This window comes from Uranotaenia lowii, chromosome 2, assembly GCF_029784155.1.
Source record: "Uranotaenia lowii strain MFRU-FL chromosome 2, ASM2978415v1, whole genome shotgun sequence".
In the NCBI taxonomy this organism is placed as follows: Eukaryota; Metazoa; Arthropoda; class Insecta; order Diptera; family Culicidae; genus Uranotaenia; species Uranotaenia lowii.
The window spans coordinates 136284995-136301402 of record NC_073692.1 but is presented as its reverse complement, the minus strand read 5'-3'; positions in this window follow the sequence as shown (position 1 = coordinate 136301402).

The following is a 16408-nucleotide window of genomic DNA, read 5'->3' as shown; positions in this document are numbered from 1 at the left end:
CCACGGTTTCTGTTCCGCTTGGGCGTGTTCGGAGCGGAGCTGGTTTCAGATGTCATAGTGGCATCGGAATCCGACGTATCTTCTTCGGTTTCCATCGTTGATCTGGACCTTTCTCGGTTTTGATTTAGCAGGGCCATAAGTTGAGCCACTTGGTGCTCTAACTGTTTGATTCGGCGGTCTTTTTCATCGTTCGGTATGGTAGTTTTGGCGGTTTCCAGACGGAGCTGGACTGAGCTGGCGCTTCTGGACGCAGCGCAACGGGACTGGTACTCCTTGGTGGCGGCTCCTTGGGAAATTCCCAAGTCAACGCGGATTTTAACAATAGCTTGTTCTTCCTGTTGTTTCGGGCAGGAGCGGTTGATTGCTGGGTGTGCTCCTCCGCAGTTAAGGCATTTCGGAGTCTTGGGGCATTTTGGGTGTGGTCCAGGCTCACCACAGACCAGGCAGACTTCGGCTTGTTGGCATCGCAGTTTAGTGTGTCCAAACTTGCAACATTTGTGGCACATCATTGGGCGTGGATAGTACGTCCTTGTGGGAACACGGACGTACCCGAAGACAACGTGGGTTGGGGGGACGGTTCCTTTAATGGTGAGAACCATAGTATCGGTTGGTTCCTCCTTTCCATAGACCTTTTTCAGGAAGCGGTATACTCGGGTAATACCCTGGTCCGCCAGTTCCTCGACGAGTTCCTTGTCGGACATACCGGAAACCTCCCGGCAGGAAACAACACATTGAGTGGTGTTCAGAGTTGGATGGGAGGTAATGGAGACAGGGGTTCCATCAATGAGTTGGTTGATGCGGGTTAATTTGGTGGCTTGCTCCTGGCTGCGGACCTTCAGCAGGTAACTGGCTCCGCCTTCGGTTGGATTAACACCTTCGATTCGACCAACGGCTTGGTTGATGGTTTTGGCGATGATAAACGTGTTGGACTTCAATTTGTCTTTGGTTGTTGATTTCATCACCAGAAACTGGACATCGCCGTGAAAGCCATCACGGTCCATCCAGGAGGGCATCGTTCTTTTGTTGCTCCTACCAGGGGGATCCGTCTGGGAGCCCCACGGTGGATTTCCATCCACCGACATATCACCGACCACAACAAACTTTTCGTGAGACTCAATCAGAGCAATAACACGCGGCGAAGAAGAAGACTAAATTTCCTTCGAATGTGATGTCAGTGATAGAAACACACGGCACGCAAAACGAAATTACACGGCACAATCCAAAAAACACGTCTTATCTCGGTGACGTTTCGACTAAGACTCGTTGATTTTTAATCTATAATTTCTGGGTTTTTGTCCAAATTTGCCAGGTGTTTTCCGATTTTTGGGTTGAAAATTTTGAAACCAACTATTAAGATTTTACCGGTTTTTTGATTTAAATATCCAGGATTTGTCCGGCCCGGATACGCATGGGAAAAGTTTTGACAACCTTAACTCATATAAACGTTACTTGAAATTCTGAAAAAAAAAAACTATGGAAGAGTTTAAATCAAATCGAAGCTTTTTAAATCCCAGGGTTTGAGATATTAAAAATGACCCCAAATTGACTCATTCTAATACTGAATACCTCTTTGGCCCATGTAAATGAACGAATGAGAATATTTTTACTGATCTTTTTATCTGAATCTGAGTGCATTCCATTTCTCATGCATTGCTTCCAAACATCAAAGGCGGAAGTCTACCTTATCTACGGTATAGTTTTTTTTTTTGATATTTTGAACAACCAAAGTTGTATCATTCCCTATAATCACACTGGAATTTGACTAAATTTATTATAAACGGTACCCGGATCTGTTTTTCAACATTATAGTAAATGAGTTATTGCAAAATCCTTTGATAAATTTTCATCACTCTAACGATCGTCAAATTACCAAAAATACAGACTGCAACAAATGGGACATGCTTCATTTAGCAGCAACAAAGCCGGATCGGAGGCAAAATGCTCTGCTAAAGTTGGCTAAAGTCATGTGTGAATAATTGATTTCATATTTTTCTACTCCATTTCTGCAACCGGCAAACATTTTCGCACATGTTATTATTATCTCAGATACAATAACACTAAACAAGAGCCAAGAAATATGAACTGAATTGTTTCTACAATATCAAACGACTATAACGACGACGATTGTTTTCAGCTCAGCCATCGCAATTGGCCAGAATGCTCATTTGCGACGATGCGACGTACATTCTGGCAGTAAGGCAACAAAGCCAGGGAAACAAAAACGGACCCCCAATTCGCAGACAAGAGGGTCTCCCCACCACCATGCAAATAATACAATGGCGTTTAATGACATGACAGTAGAAAATGTGTGCCTTTTTTATTGTTATTACTGTCAGAGGTCTCCGGCCAGAATCCGGTTGCAGTTTTGCGTTGATACCTTATACCTACCTAGTCCTCGTACCTGTGGCACATTCTATAGGTAGGAGTTGTTGGCGATTCGAGCCCCCAACCGCAGCTCAGCCCTGTCGTGGAGTCCGAACAGCGTGACTGATGACGTGAGAACAGCCTGCCACCGCATGGCACTAAATAGCACTTGGCCTGGGCCTGGGACGGAACTTGGTCAAAGCCGGGTTAAGTACTGAACACAGAAAAAAAAACACTTGCGTGGGATAAGGTAACAAGAATCCGTGACGAGCACAGGTCTACCTGTAGGTGCCAAGCATTCAGAACCAGCAGAATCGTAAAAAATTACCCATGCAAAAATTGTTGGCTTTTGATATAAAGCTCCCAGGCCGACCGACATACAAACATATAAAGCACACAAAACCAAGTGAGGGCGATGATGAATGATCAGGGAAAAAGAGAACTGTCAGAAAATGTACCGCTCAGCTACACGACAGATCTGTACCGTGTGTGTGAGATCGAATTCTTGCTAACAAAGAAATGTTAAATTTAAAATTTATATTTTCAATATAACCTCAGTCAATAGAAAAGCAAGAGCACGGTTTTAAGTAACTACCCTAGCAACCAAAAGTTCCATAAAAGCGGTACGAACAGACTTACTCAGCCCCATCATTGATTTGAAGGAGGATCTATGCAACCCAAAATTTAAGTTCTTATTGATACTTTTTAGATTCAAAGCAAGTCCAAATCATCTACTATTCAGCTTCTAGGAGAATAAAGCATTTCGATGCACTTTTTGTGACTTATGAGTCCCGTTTTTCATTCTTTTTTGCACTTTTTGAGACTAAAGTCCATTACAACGTACATATAAATCACTTTTGCAACTTTCAAGTCCATATAATTCACTTTTGATGTACCATGCGGTAGAAAAATTACAATAAATACATGTATCGCAGTAGACAAATTCAAGCAATAAGATAATATTGACCATTATATGAACATTCAACATGATTCGAAATTTTCGGAAATTTATTACACACTTTGATATTTTACACTTTTCAAAAATACATTTGAAATGTAATTTAATTTTGAGCTAGAGGTCTGAAATTTGGCATGAATGCTCAATAGGACCAGCAATGATGAAAAACGTTTATAGATTTTCGGATCACCCCTTCTGTCGTCCATATTTATTGTTCGCTATTTTTGCGATATTGACGTTATTATACATCGTATTCAGATAAAAACTGGTACACGATAGTTTTGAGTGACGTGCAATCGATTAGAGATATCAAATTCAGTGTAAGTGGCCGGCAAAAGAAGTCGTCCATATTAACTTTCCAATATCTTAGTGGTATTGACGTTTTTATTCACCGGATTGGGATGAAAATTTACACATAGTAGTTATAGGGGACAAACAATTGATTTCACTTATCCAAATTAAAGCCAGGGGTCGGGCAAAGGGGTCGTTCTTATTAACCTTTCAATATTTTTGCATTTTCGTCGTTATTAGACATCGGATTGGGATGAAAATTTGCACACGGTAGTTTTCAGGAACGGGCAATCGATTTCAGATGTCAAATGTTTTGCTAGGGGTCTACGAAAGGGGTTGTCTATATAAATAGATTTTTAATTTTTTTGACATTTTTGAGCATGATTTAAAAAAATGCAAATCATATTTCGATCACACTTTAGTCGCTGTCATATGCCCCTTATTATTCAATCAATTTTGGCACTGATTTCATGTCCTCATGTATCGATCTCAGGTAACATCAACCGGAATATCGACCCTTAATTTACAATTATTACATTTATGTTCACATTTTCTGTTCTAGAAAACTGTTTACTGATAGTAAAATCCCAGCACATACTTTGAAATTTGGAATTCAACTTTCAATTTAGCGCCAATATTGATGGAACAATATGGGGCTTTTGCTGGGGCATATGACAGCGATTAAAGTGTGATTGAAATATGATTTGCATTTATAGAAATCATGATTTTTTTTTAAATTTTTATACACAAACAACGGTGTTACTGTCATATATTTGTTGTGCAATGATATATTGTTATGCAACGATCAAGATTAAATTTATAATCGGGGGTTTTTGGCACGCTCAATTGCTCTATCACGGCCCATGCGCTCGTTATAACGCGCCATGATAATCCAAATCGAATATTGAGACATTTTCAATAACTATCGTAAACACGTTGGTATTGAGTGATTTTCTATCATTCATTTACGGCAAGCTTTGCAAAAAAAAATTGAATCGGATAGCAGTTTAGTCAATTCGTGAATATGTCTCCAAAAAGTTGAGAATATATTCATTCGACATTTACGATTTGAGTGAACTGAATTACGATAAATGGGCGGTCCTTCAATTGACACTCTCTCCGGTCTCTTCCTTTGACCGGTTCGTAAAAAGAAAATCTCACCTATAGAGATTCAGCGTGGACCAAATCAACTGATGAGTTAGCATCGTGGTAAGATACCGTTCTACTAACTCGGAGGACTGGAGTTCAAATCTCGGTCGAGGATTTTTTTTCGTTTATTTTGCTTTTTGTTGGAAAATCGAATCGAATCTTGTCATTGTAGATATATCGCCTCCACTTTTGTAGGTATATGCTATTTTCAAATACAATAGAAACCAATATTCACCACACTTATTTTCTTCATACAATGAGAAGGCGACACCATCAGCATCCTCTATCGGACAAAATGGAAGCACTAATTCGAGAAATTCGTCTAGCTTGTGAAAAGCGTGTATTTCGAACTCGACTTGATCAGGGATGCCAGTTATAACAAATAGAATTATTGATTTCTATTTTTGCACCATAAAAATTTTAGTAAATCAACAAACAAACAATATTTCTGAACAAAATATGTAACGAAGTAATAACTCTCAATTACCTTCCTTATTTGATTATTTCAAAAGATAGATTTGGATCGGCATAAAGTGTTTTTTAGGAAAAAAAATTTAAATTCAATAGTTTACTGTTTATAAAATTTTTGCTAACTAAAATTTAAGGAAAAAATATTTACGTTGAAATATCGTTATTGTTTCTCTACTTTCGTTGCGTTTTTCAATTTGGCAAAAAATGGGTTTTTTCGACGATTCGTATTAAAAGATGGTATTGTTATAATCTCATGCTAGATGTTTTCAAACAAATTGGTTTATCATTATCAAACTATAAAGTTTGTTAGATCATGCCAGGACAAAAATCTGTTTTTAAATGTTTATAACTAATGAATTGATTAAAAAACTCAAAGTATACAACGTTTCCGAAGTGCCAGTTCTCCAAAAAAAAGGCTAACAATTTATATTCATGTACTCTGATGATGGACTTGGATTTATGCCTAGGAGACTTGTAACATATCTTTAAGTTTCCGAAAAACATGAAAGAATTGTAGGATGGTGGTGCGAATTTTGAATTTTTTTCTCAAATGAGCGGAACTTAATTTTTTTTAAGTGTACCTAAACTAAACAAAAAAGTGATGAAAATATGTTCGGACGGCATCCCTGATCAGCATTTTGACAGCTCCAGATTAACATTTTGAAAGGGCACTTTTTTTTTTATTAATAGAGACGAATGTGTGCCACAGAATTGCGATATATTTCTTATGGTTTTCCCATCATTTATCTGTGCACGTGATCTTAAAACAAAAATTTAAGGGGGGGGGGGGGGGGGGGTAGGGTCTAACGGGTATAAAAAAACACCATTTTCACGATTTTTTTTCTAGAGCTATCGTTCAAACAAATGTATTCAAATTTTTTGTATTATACAAAGCATTGTTAAACGAACATTTAGTAATTTTTTCGTAGAAAAATATTGAAAAATGAGCCGGTGACGGAGCATATTCGAGGATGCCTTTTAGAAAACAGGATTTGCGTATCTCAGCACAGAATCATCTGAAGTCAAAAAATCAGAACAAAATATTTTTAATAGATGTTTTTCTGGACCCCAACGTTTTTATTTAACTTAAAATTTTTTTTATCAAATTTTTGTGGCTGTTTGAAGTAAAAACTACGATTTTTCACGAAAAAATCCGCCATTTTTCGCCTGTAAAATCTCCCCAGAGTAAAAAAAAACAAAAAAGAAAAACGTTGGGGTCTGGTATTTTATATTTAGAAAATATGTTCCAAATTTAAAAAGAATCGGATAAGTAGTTTTCAAAGGACGATGTCCACGGACTTTGAAAATGTGCTTTCGAGAAAAACGCGTTTGAAGTTTCTGCTCTTGCTTTCTTGCAGTATTAGATAGGAAGAGATAAAGGCCTATAATTTCTACAGTTTTGCTTCAATTGACTTGAAAATTTGACACAACATTCTTGAAATGTTTTACAATAAGAAAATAAAAAAATAAAAAAGTCGATTTTTGTTAGACCCTACCCCCCCTTAAACAAATGTAAAATCAAAGCTGAAAAAGATAACATAAACTATTATCGAGGAGATAACAAAATTCCAGCACATTTACTTTAAATTAACACGAAAATTGAGCGCACATTAAACATCATGTGATTTGTTATTGGCAAGAAGGACAAATTCTGTTCCCGCCATGAAATGTGATAAAATTGAATAAAAATGGTTTGTTGGTTGTTGGTTTTGAAATGAAATATTTTTATTTTTCCTTAAATTTCTACTATTACAAAACAAATGATAATCCAAAACACAAAAAACTATTTACATACAGTACCGTTCATAATTGTATAGAAATTGGAAGCAGGCGCACTATCACTTCGGCTTTGAACTTCCATAAATTTTTACTGGTTATAAATTGTAAAATATGATTTTCCTATGGAAACATTCGTCCAAATTCAATAGAAATCGTATTTTTAGGTTCATGCCTGAAATATTTTACCTCGCGTAACTTTTGATCACATCGATAGAGCTTTTCAAAAACTTCAGACATGCTAACTTTATATTTCAACAATCATCCTGAAAAATTTTGTAACGTAGTTTCTGAGATATTGCAGTTGGAATGGTTAAAGTCCGAAACGTTGGATTTTCGTAAAATTACTATATCTCAAGCTATCCAAATTTTAGAAAGCTTAAATTTGGCTTCCGCAGAAAATTTGATCAAAAATATTATCAGAGTAAAAAGTTATGGAAGCTCAAAGTCGATATTGTATAACTAGTAATAATCAATAATTAATCATTTTTGAATTTCCATTTTGTATTACTTTATCTATATTTAATTTTCGTCTCTTAGCTATTTTTTTTTATTTCAAGCTTGCGTTAGTTTTTATTTGCTGTTTGGTATGACATACTGTAGGTAACGGATCGTCGTTAAAAACTCGAAATGAACGCGGAGATAAAATAAATTATATGGAATTCGTTTTATAGAAACTGAAAGGCGCAAATGTTTGATTAAGAATATGTAGTTTGTTTGTTTACTCGTTAAGTGCTGGCGAAAATTCTCAATGCAAAAGTCTAAAATCTGTGCTGGCAGATTTTATCGTGAATGTCGTAATTCAATGTATTTTTAGTTATTTATGAAGTCATAATATATTAGTCATTTATTACAAATGCTTGACCTTAACGTTTCATAATAACATTCCCTTTTCATTCTTTTTTCCAAAACTTTGCGCTAAATCGATAGTTATTTTATAATCACTGTGTTTAAGGGTTTGGATGACGTACTGAGAATTGTTAGAATTTGCGCTGTCTATAATTTATATTTATTGAAAAAGTACTCATTTTACTTCCGCCTTTTCGATATGCTACGCCACACTTTTTGCGATTGTAAAATGAAAAATCAGGGCACCTGGCATCTCTGATCAAAGCTCCGGAAAAAATCACAGTGTAATACTTCCATTTCTGTCGCCAGATAGAGCTATTCGTGTCTCCCGTTTTCTCGTTAAGTGGTGTATATCGGTTCGAGTATATCTGCTATTTTGGTAAGTTTAATACAATCTTTTTATTTGGTATATTTGTTTGAATAATTCTGTTGTTCCTGCGTTATGTATGTATGTATGTATGTAGATAATCCACCATGGGTGCACGGATTCACCGCAGTTTCGCCAACGTATGCGCTAAATTGCATTCTTTATATTATTTGTTCGGCCAATATGCAATGCAAATCATCACATACCCGACACCATGGCTTCGTGTGAACTGTCATGTAATGAATGAATTTCGTGTATGTGTATGTCTTATTTGTAGAACGAGCAAACAGTTTCGCAACCGTATAAAATACATAACATTCTCAGTGTTATGAATCTTCGACAGGTATTCCGCATGCGTGTAGATACCTGTCCAGCTGGCAACTGATTGACCGTTCAAAAATAATATATTCAATCAATTAAATAGTTATATTGTACAATAATCTTACCTCCTTACCAATCTTACCTCGAGATACTCGAAACTTACCTGAAGCTGTGACCGACCGTATTCAATATCCATAATTAAGAATCATTCTTCAGGAGTTATAGTTTTAAATAAATCGAGAGTGTTGAAATCCCAGCCAAACAAAAAAAAAAGTCTCCATGAGTTAAAAATAAAAATTATGAATCTAACGTCGGGTTTTAGAGAAAATTGGTTCAAAATGTTAAATATGGAATTAATAAAATGAATAAAATGTTCAAATTTACATACTCAGCAATCCATGCTGCTTTGAATTATTGTAGCTGGACACGTTCCTATAACTATACGACCACAAACCGTGCAGGTGCAGCCCGCGTGAGTTGACTAATCAAAGTAGGCAGCGCTTTCACTGATACGTTTCATCACGTATGATACCTCTGTTTTATCAATCAAACAGAATGATCTTATAGAGACACGAAAGCCACAACCGTGGTAAAATGTCTATAATAAATATATATAAAAAAAAAAGAATGATCTTATCACCACCACGAAACTTATTTAGAATCTTATAATAACTTATCTTTTCAAAAAATTAACACTCCTTGACAATTTTTTCTTCGATTGAGTCCAAATAAAGTAAAAAGTTCAACCAGATTGGATCTGTCGCACTGATTTGTCATTTCACTAAATTTATCTCGTGCACGTAAATATTCATTGTTTCAAACTATTCAATTCTAGCGCTTATGAATATAGCCCATTACTGATAAAATTCGGACAAATGCTTTGAAAATTTCTATCTTCCAAGACTGCGAATCATCACACGCGCGAGTGACTTATCTTTCTGTAAATTATTTTGAACTTTTCCCATGACTAGCAGGTTTTCTTCCCATTCAAATATACAACTCATTTTGCATTATACAAGCTGCAAACCATTTTCAAAATTCTTTCTATCAAACAAATTCTGCTTCAACCTCATTAACTTCGCATTTTTTTTTCAAACACACGCGAAAATACTCATCGAGCACTCGATGCAAAATGCCATATCCAAAGTATCAACTTAGAGCAGAAACGCAAATCCTGCATAGGTCACCTTCTGCCACTCAAAGCTTGCTTTGATTTATTTCGCGTATGGCCACGTTGCGCATCGAGGAGACATGTTCGGACACGTTTAGCGACTCATGATTTGGCTTTAATTGCTTTCAGCAGGTCAAGGTTCAATTACTTTTCGGAATTTTCGATAACGTTCCCAATTCTGTTGTTCCTGCGTTATACCTTCATATATGTTTGCAGGGTCGTAGTAGGCTGAAAATAGCATAAATTGTTCAAAATTGAATTTTGATTGAAAGTGAAAAAAAAAAGTTAAAAACATTTTTTGAGCGTTGATTTAGCCCAAAGAAATCTACTTTTAATTTTTTTTTAATTTTGTCTAGTCCGTCTGATTTTCTTTCTAGTCAAAGTGTTTGTAAGTATTAGTGTGTTTTCGGCCTTGTGCTGCTTTCGGGTGTGTTCGGCTTTGGCGGCGTATTTGCAACACAGTTTTGTTCTGTGGGTTTGAATATGGTTTTGAAAAATCATGTTTTTAAAGCAACTCCATGAATTTAAGTAATAAAAAATCATAATCGTTTGAAGAAAACACTTTCCTTCAACAAGTGCACTCGTTTTTTACACAAAATGTACGCGAAATACATAGCAAATCAGTGATTTGCTTAAGTGGGGCATAATAGAGCATGTTACCCTATTCGTTTTTTTACGAGCGATAAAAGATTTTTGCAAAATAGTGTTTTTTTCGGAAAATGACACTTCTTTATTCTAACACTTTGTTGTTGTCATAATTGCAAAAGAACATCAGCTAAATGCAAGTTTTTAGGTTCAAAGTTTTGAGAGTTAACGTACAGTAATTCAACTAAAATTCGACTTTTCGACTTTTTTCATTCAAACTGTAATATTAGACTTAGTCGATTTGGGGTCATTTTTTAATTTCTCAAACCCTGGGGTCTAAAAAGCTTCGTTTTTGTTCAAAAGTTATCCATGGTTTTTTGAAGAATTTTTAATTAACGTTTTCTTGAGTAAATTTGAATTTTCATTTTTGTATGGGAAAATTGAATGTTTTGTACTAAAAAATCAACATTATTTTTGTTTCTTCTGTGGAACCGAGCCAGCTGATGGTTTTTGTGCCAATTTATAAATTCTTGAAAGGAAATTTTCCGCTGAACAACTTTGTCGGATGAGTTTTGAACCAACACGATGCTTTTAAGACCCCAGAGTTTGAGAAATGCTAAAATGAGACCAAATCGATTCATTCTACTGTAATATGTCAAATACGACCAAACACCTTTTGTTGAAAATTCACAAAGAATTTATAAACATAAAGCAAACATGAGTCAAGTTGTAAAACTTCTATTGGAGGAATCAGAATATAAGCTGGTTAGATTTCGTTGAATTTTGAACGAGTTTATGTACAAAAAATCATATTTACCAAACCGATTTATTATCCAAACTTGTATTCAAATCCAAACCAGATACTCATGAATTCTAATTTCAAAATTTTAATGATCCATTCACCCAAATTTTCTCGTCATTTTGACTTTCAACGGAAATTTATTGCATTGTTTTCTCATGCATCGTAAAAATTCAATAGAAATCGAGGTTTTCTGTCTAGGAATTGAAATTTTTCGAGTAGTTATTGATTCCATTTAGAGAATCTCTGAAAACACTAGAAGTTTAAGTTTTAGTTTTCAAGGATCTCTCAGTGAGCTTTCTCCAGAGCAAAGCATTTGGTCGCATGTGACATATGGCAGTTTGAATGAAAGAAGTTCAAAAAGTCTAATTTTCATAGAATGATGTATCTCATAATTTAAATACTTGAGAAAGATTTAATGTCATCAGATAATAGATCCAAAAATAATCAAATCTATATATATAAAAATGAATGTTTGTCTGTCTGTCTGTTCCCTATAGACTCGGAAACTACTGAACCGATCATCGTCAAAATTGGCATCTGAGGGTTTTTGAGGCCGGGGATGGTTTCTGTAGTAGTCAATACTCCATCCGACTTAAGGGAAGGGGGGCTTCCATACAAAATTTGTAGTTTTTCGAAACAAATTAAAGTCATGACATCCATTTTCTTGAGATTTTTTTTTCCTTTGGGCGGTTTGTTTTTCGTCTCTATGGTCGAGGCGTCGCGAGCCAAAGGAAAGTAACCCAGGCATAGCATACTGATCAGTAGGAATATTTTGGCGCGTATTTCTCAACCAAGCATATTTTCTTTGAGGGGTTTGTTTTTCGTCTCCATGGGCGAACAAACGTCGTCGCAAGAGGATAGTAACCAAAGCACACTGTTCATTGATTGTTGGAAAATTTAACAATAAGGCGCCTGTTTCTCAAACACGTGGGGGCGATATGCAACCTAGATGTGTTTTTTTCTTGCTTATTTGATTTGTACACAGCACGTGGTAATAAATGACGCCTAGATGTGACACGGATTGGTATTTTATCAATCGAATCAAAACCAATTTAAAGATTTGCCAAAATGCTTCAATATTTAGTTTGTGTTAATGTAGGCAGCATTCGACTTTTCATTCAAGGAACATTAGAACATGTTCAAACGTTCAACTTTTTCTGTTAAAAAAAAAATTAAAAATTATGTTTTCTTCTAGAAATTGTTACTTCGGCCCAAATACACAACTGAAACGAATTTAGAAATGAAAATGGGAGCTTTTTATTTTAAATAATTCTGAAAAAAACCATCGTACTTTTTGCTTACATACCAATTCAAGTACGTACTTAACATGAAAAGTGTTTTTGTGTTACATGGCTGCATGAAAGAGACTATTGATCCGCTTCGTTTTTGAAAAGTGAGACTTTAGTTAGAACTGATATTCAACTGGACGCAAAATTTTTAAAAGAAATTTTTAGTTTACCCTTAAAGTGTTAAAAACAATATTCCCTTCTGTCAACTTACACGGTGGGGCAAGGGCAAACGTCGAACTTTTAAGAAATTCATTTTCAAAATGATTTGTTGGAAAGACCAGAAGGGGTATTCCGAATGTTGAAAGTGCAGCGGATATTGAACAGCATTCGTTAAAAGTGGAGTAACCAACATAAATTTATATTGCAGGAATACTGCAGATCGATCAGTGAAACTTGATAGAACAAAAAACAGGAATTCGTATTAAATCCATTTTAAAGCCATTACTCTGACGCATCTGTAAATAAGATTTGCATTGACACTTGCCCCAATATACGAGACAAATGTAAACTCAGAAATTTGTTTTTGCCAACATTTTTGAATATTTGACTTTCAAAGAGAAAATAAAAAAAAACGCTGAGAACTTATTTAGTGATGCAACTGGTATTTTTTTTAAATATTTATATGTTTACCGTAGTAAATTTATTTAAAAAAAAGAAATTTGCACTGTATTTAAAACATAACAAATTTAATATCTTTTTCAATACCATGCTAAGTGCTGTTTGGGTATCGAGCCGGTTAAATTTGCCTACCTTCTTCAAGCAATGGGGGACAAAATTGAAAAAGATGGGAGAGCTCCCATGTAAATTTAAGATAAAGAGCTTTTCAAAGAAGGGACCATATTTAAAAAGTTTTTTTTGGGTACAGAGTACAAATTTCAGATCTTGAAAAAAGAGTTTAGAGATCAAGTTTCAGTAAATAATATATACCATCTTTGAATTGCAATTCAGAACTGCAGCTGCAGCTCTAAATTCAAAGTTGTTGGTTCTGAAGTATGATGAGGTTTGATTTAAAAAAATGCTCTCTAAAATCTAAATTTGAATAAATTTTTATAAATTACATTTATTTCCGGAAGGTGTAGCAAAGCACAACGAGTCAGCTAGTCTTTAAATATAAAATTTTGAAGATGTCATTGGAGTTAAAGGTAAGAAAAGTGTAAATTCGGACAATGTGTAAGGTGACAAATTTGTGATAGAAAATAAATTCACAAGCGTAAATTTATCATGTGAAGTTGCCAATTAAAGTTGAAAGTGATTTTTCGGATCTTAAACTCAGAGGAAATCAGAGGGATACGACGGAGGTGCGTGCACTTTTCCTACTTGAATTTCGCTTTATCATCCTTGTGGCATTCGTGTCAATAAAAGCTAATGATAGCAAAGGTATTAAACAAAATTATCTTTTAATCAAATAACCAAATTCCATGAATTCAAAATGATAAATAATGCCTAATAGCATTGAATGTTTGTGTTAACTATAAAGTTATTTCAATCACTTTTAGAAGTCTTGTCATAATTAACCCTTCATTTCATGATTTTTTATTTTTCCTTAAAAATGATTTTTAACAGTTGGAAATGATGAGTACATTAAGAAAAAAAATTAAAATAAAATACGATTTTTCACTTTTTCCATACAGTAATTGTTGCAAATTTGTTACTTTATGAAACGAGGGTTAAACTGATCCAATCTTTGTGTAAATCAGTTAGGCAAAAGCTTAAAAATCTCCCCAAAACCTATCCCAGTCTGCAATTAGACAAATCTCGAGAAACCTATAGCTCTCAAACTCATTCGCATTTTCTTCTCATCGTCGACGACGGTTGACCGAGTTTCGATTGGTGAAAAATGAACGAAAGGAAAACACCCTCAGGAATGTGTACCTAACAATTTCTACTAAAGTCAAGAGCATAGCAGAAGAAACGAAACTTTTTGTCGGCTTGCTCCCCAAACCAAACCGATGCCCAAAAATCGAACCGTGATATTTCGGGAGCAATCATTTTCGGAACCTGTAGGTAGGTAGCCTAATCTAATTTCACGGTAGGCTTCCATTGGCCGGCCGGCTTCTGCTTCTGGCTACCATTTGATTGAGTAGATTTATTTTGGCAAGCTTGAAGCAGCAGCGGTTCCTCAAATAGACGAATTTAGTGGTAATCAGCCCCAGTGCGCATATGATGGGTTTAAAGCTGGGTACGCTTGACTGGGTTTGACGTATGAATCTGTAGGCCTCTTAGACTACCAATTGCAGAGATTAGATCTGCTGGGGGAGAAAGTGCTTCTTGATTAGTGTGCTAAAATTTACATCGGTTCTCTCTTCATTAGTAGAACTCTATCGGTGCCGATTAATCGTAAAGCTTTTAACATCTTCAAATCTGATTTTCCACTATACATAAATAGTTATATTCAGAAAAGAGAACTAGAAAACATTAGAAACCCAAAGACAAAACATCACTGTTTATACAGCTTTCTAAATTGAGGAAACTGAAGCATGTTGCCGTGAATCTCTTTTTGTAATTTTTATTGAAATGCAGAATGCAGTAAACTTCCTCTAGCACTCAGTCATCAAAAATCATTTTTTTGATTATCAGTCATCAAATCAGACAACTGGATTGATAGTCGACAAAAATTCCTGCAAAAAGCATTTCCAGCATCCTGTTCGTGGAAGCAATTATTGAAACGATCACCAATTAATTGAGCTCTAGCTCAAATGATTGACTGAACGCATCATCTGTCCACCGGATCGGTTGCGCAAAAAAAAATGAAAACAAAAGTTTTATCTTCGAATGCGCCATCCATTCTCCATATGTGCCTAGTATGGGACGCTTCTCATCAGAAGTGGTTCTGGTTGGATTTTTTTTTTGGTCCGTGAAGCCAGCCCTCTCGACTGACAGGAAATGAAATCCCGTTTAGATGATGGAATCAACCCAATACATGGAACTATTCGACATACCGATTGTAACAGACCAGCCTGGCCGGATGTGATTTTCAAATGGAACTCTATGCAGCATCATCAGTCACTTCATTGACGTTGTAACTACGTGATCATTTGGCATAGAAGAACTTGACATTGAAAACGTGACGGATTTTTTCCAATTGAATTGCAGTTTCGCCATTGAAAATCGCAAAAAATATGTTTAAAGTTGTTCATAATAACCCTGTAAGGATTCGTTGAGTAAGGTAGAAAAACAAAACTTTTTACTCAAAAAACAAAAAAACAAATCACATCAAATTAAGTCCCTTCATTCATTGAGAAAAATGGTGGATAGTTTCAGTTAATTGGATTTCGGGACACTTTTGATCAGCGAAAGAGCGAGTGTGTGAAATTTTGCACGATTTATCGATAGAAGGGCCCCCTGAAAGAAAAAAAACCATCGACATTGACCTGAACTGTTTTTCCAGCAATCGACCGATTGATTACCGGGAGACAGGAAATTGTCACGTCAATAACAAGAAACGGACGACGACGACGTCAACGACGTTGATTGAAATCGAACCAATAGAAGGTTCTGAGCATGTGTTGGTACATATGTACTAACAGACTGAATCGATTTGGGGTCTTTTTTGAATTTCTCAAACCCTGGGTTCTTAAAAGCTTCGTTTTGGTCCAAACTCGTCCATGATTTTTGCCAGAATTTTTAAGTTAAATTAACATGAGTAAATTTGAAATTTTTGGTTTGTATGGGAAAATCAAATATTTTGTACTGAAAAACCAACAGCATTTTTGCTTTTTCTGTGGAATCAAGCTTGCTAATGGTTTTTTTTGCCAATTTATAAATTCTTAACAGGAAATTTTCCACTGAACAACTTTGTCGAAGGCCATAACTTAGTATCTTTTTAGGCAAAAGGGTTATTGGGTATTTAATAGGGGCATGTCTTTTGTCATTGAAAAACAATAAATTCAATTGACATCAGTGCTGGTGTCTCGCAAAGTATCTTATGAAAAGTAGTCATACAATTCTTCGCTGGGCAGCCAGCAGTGATCTCAATTGAATTTATTGCTTTTCAATGCCAAAAGACATACTTTTT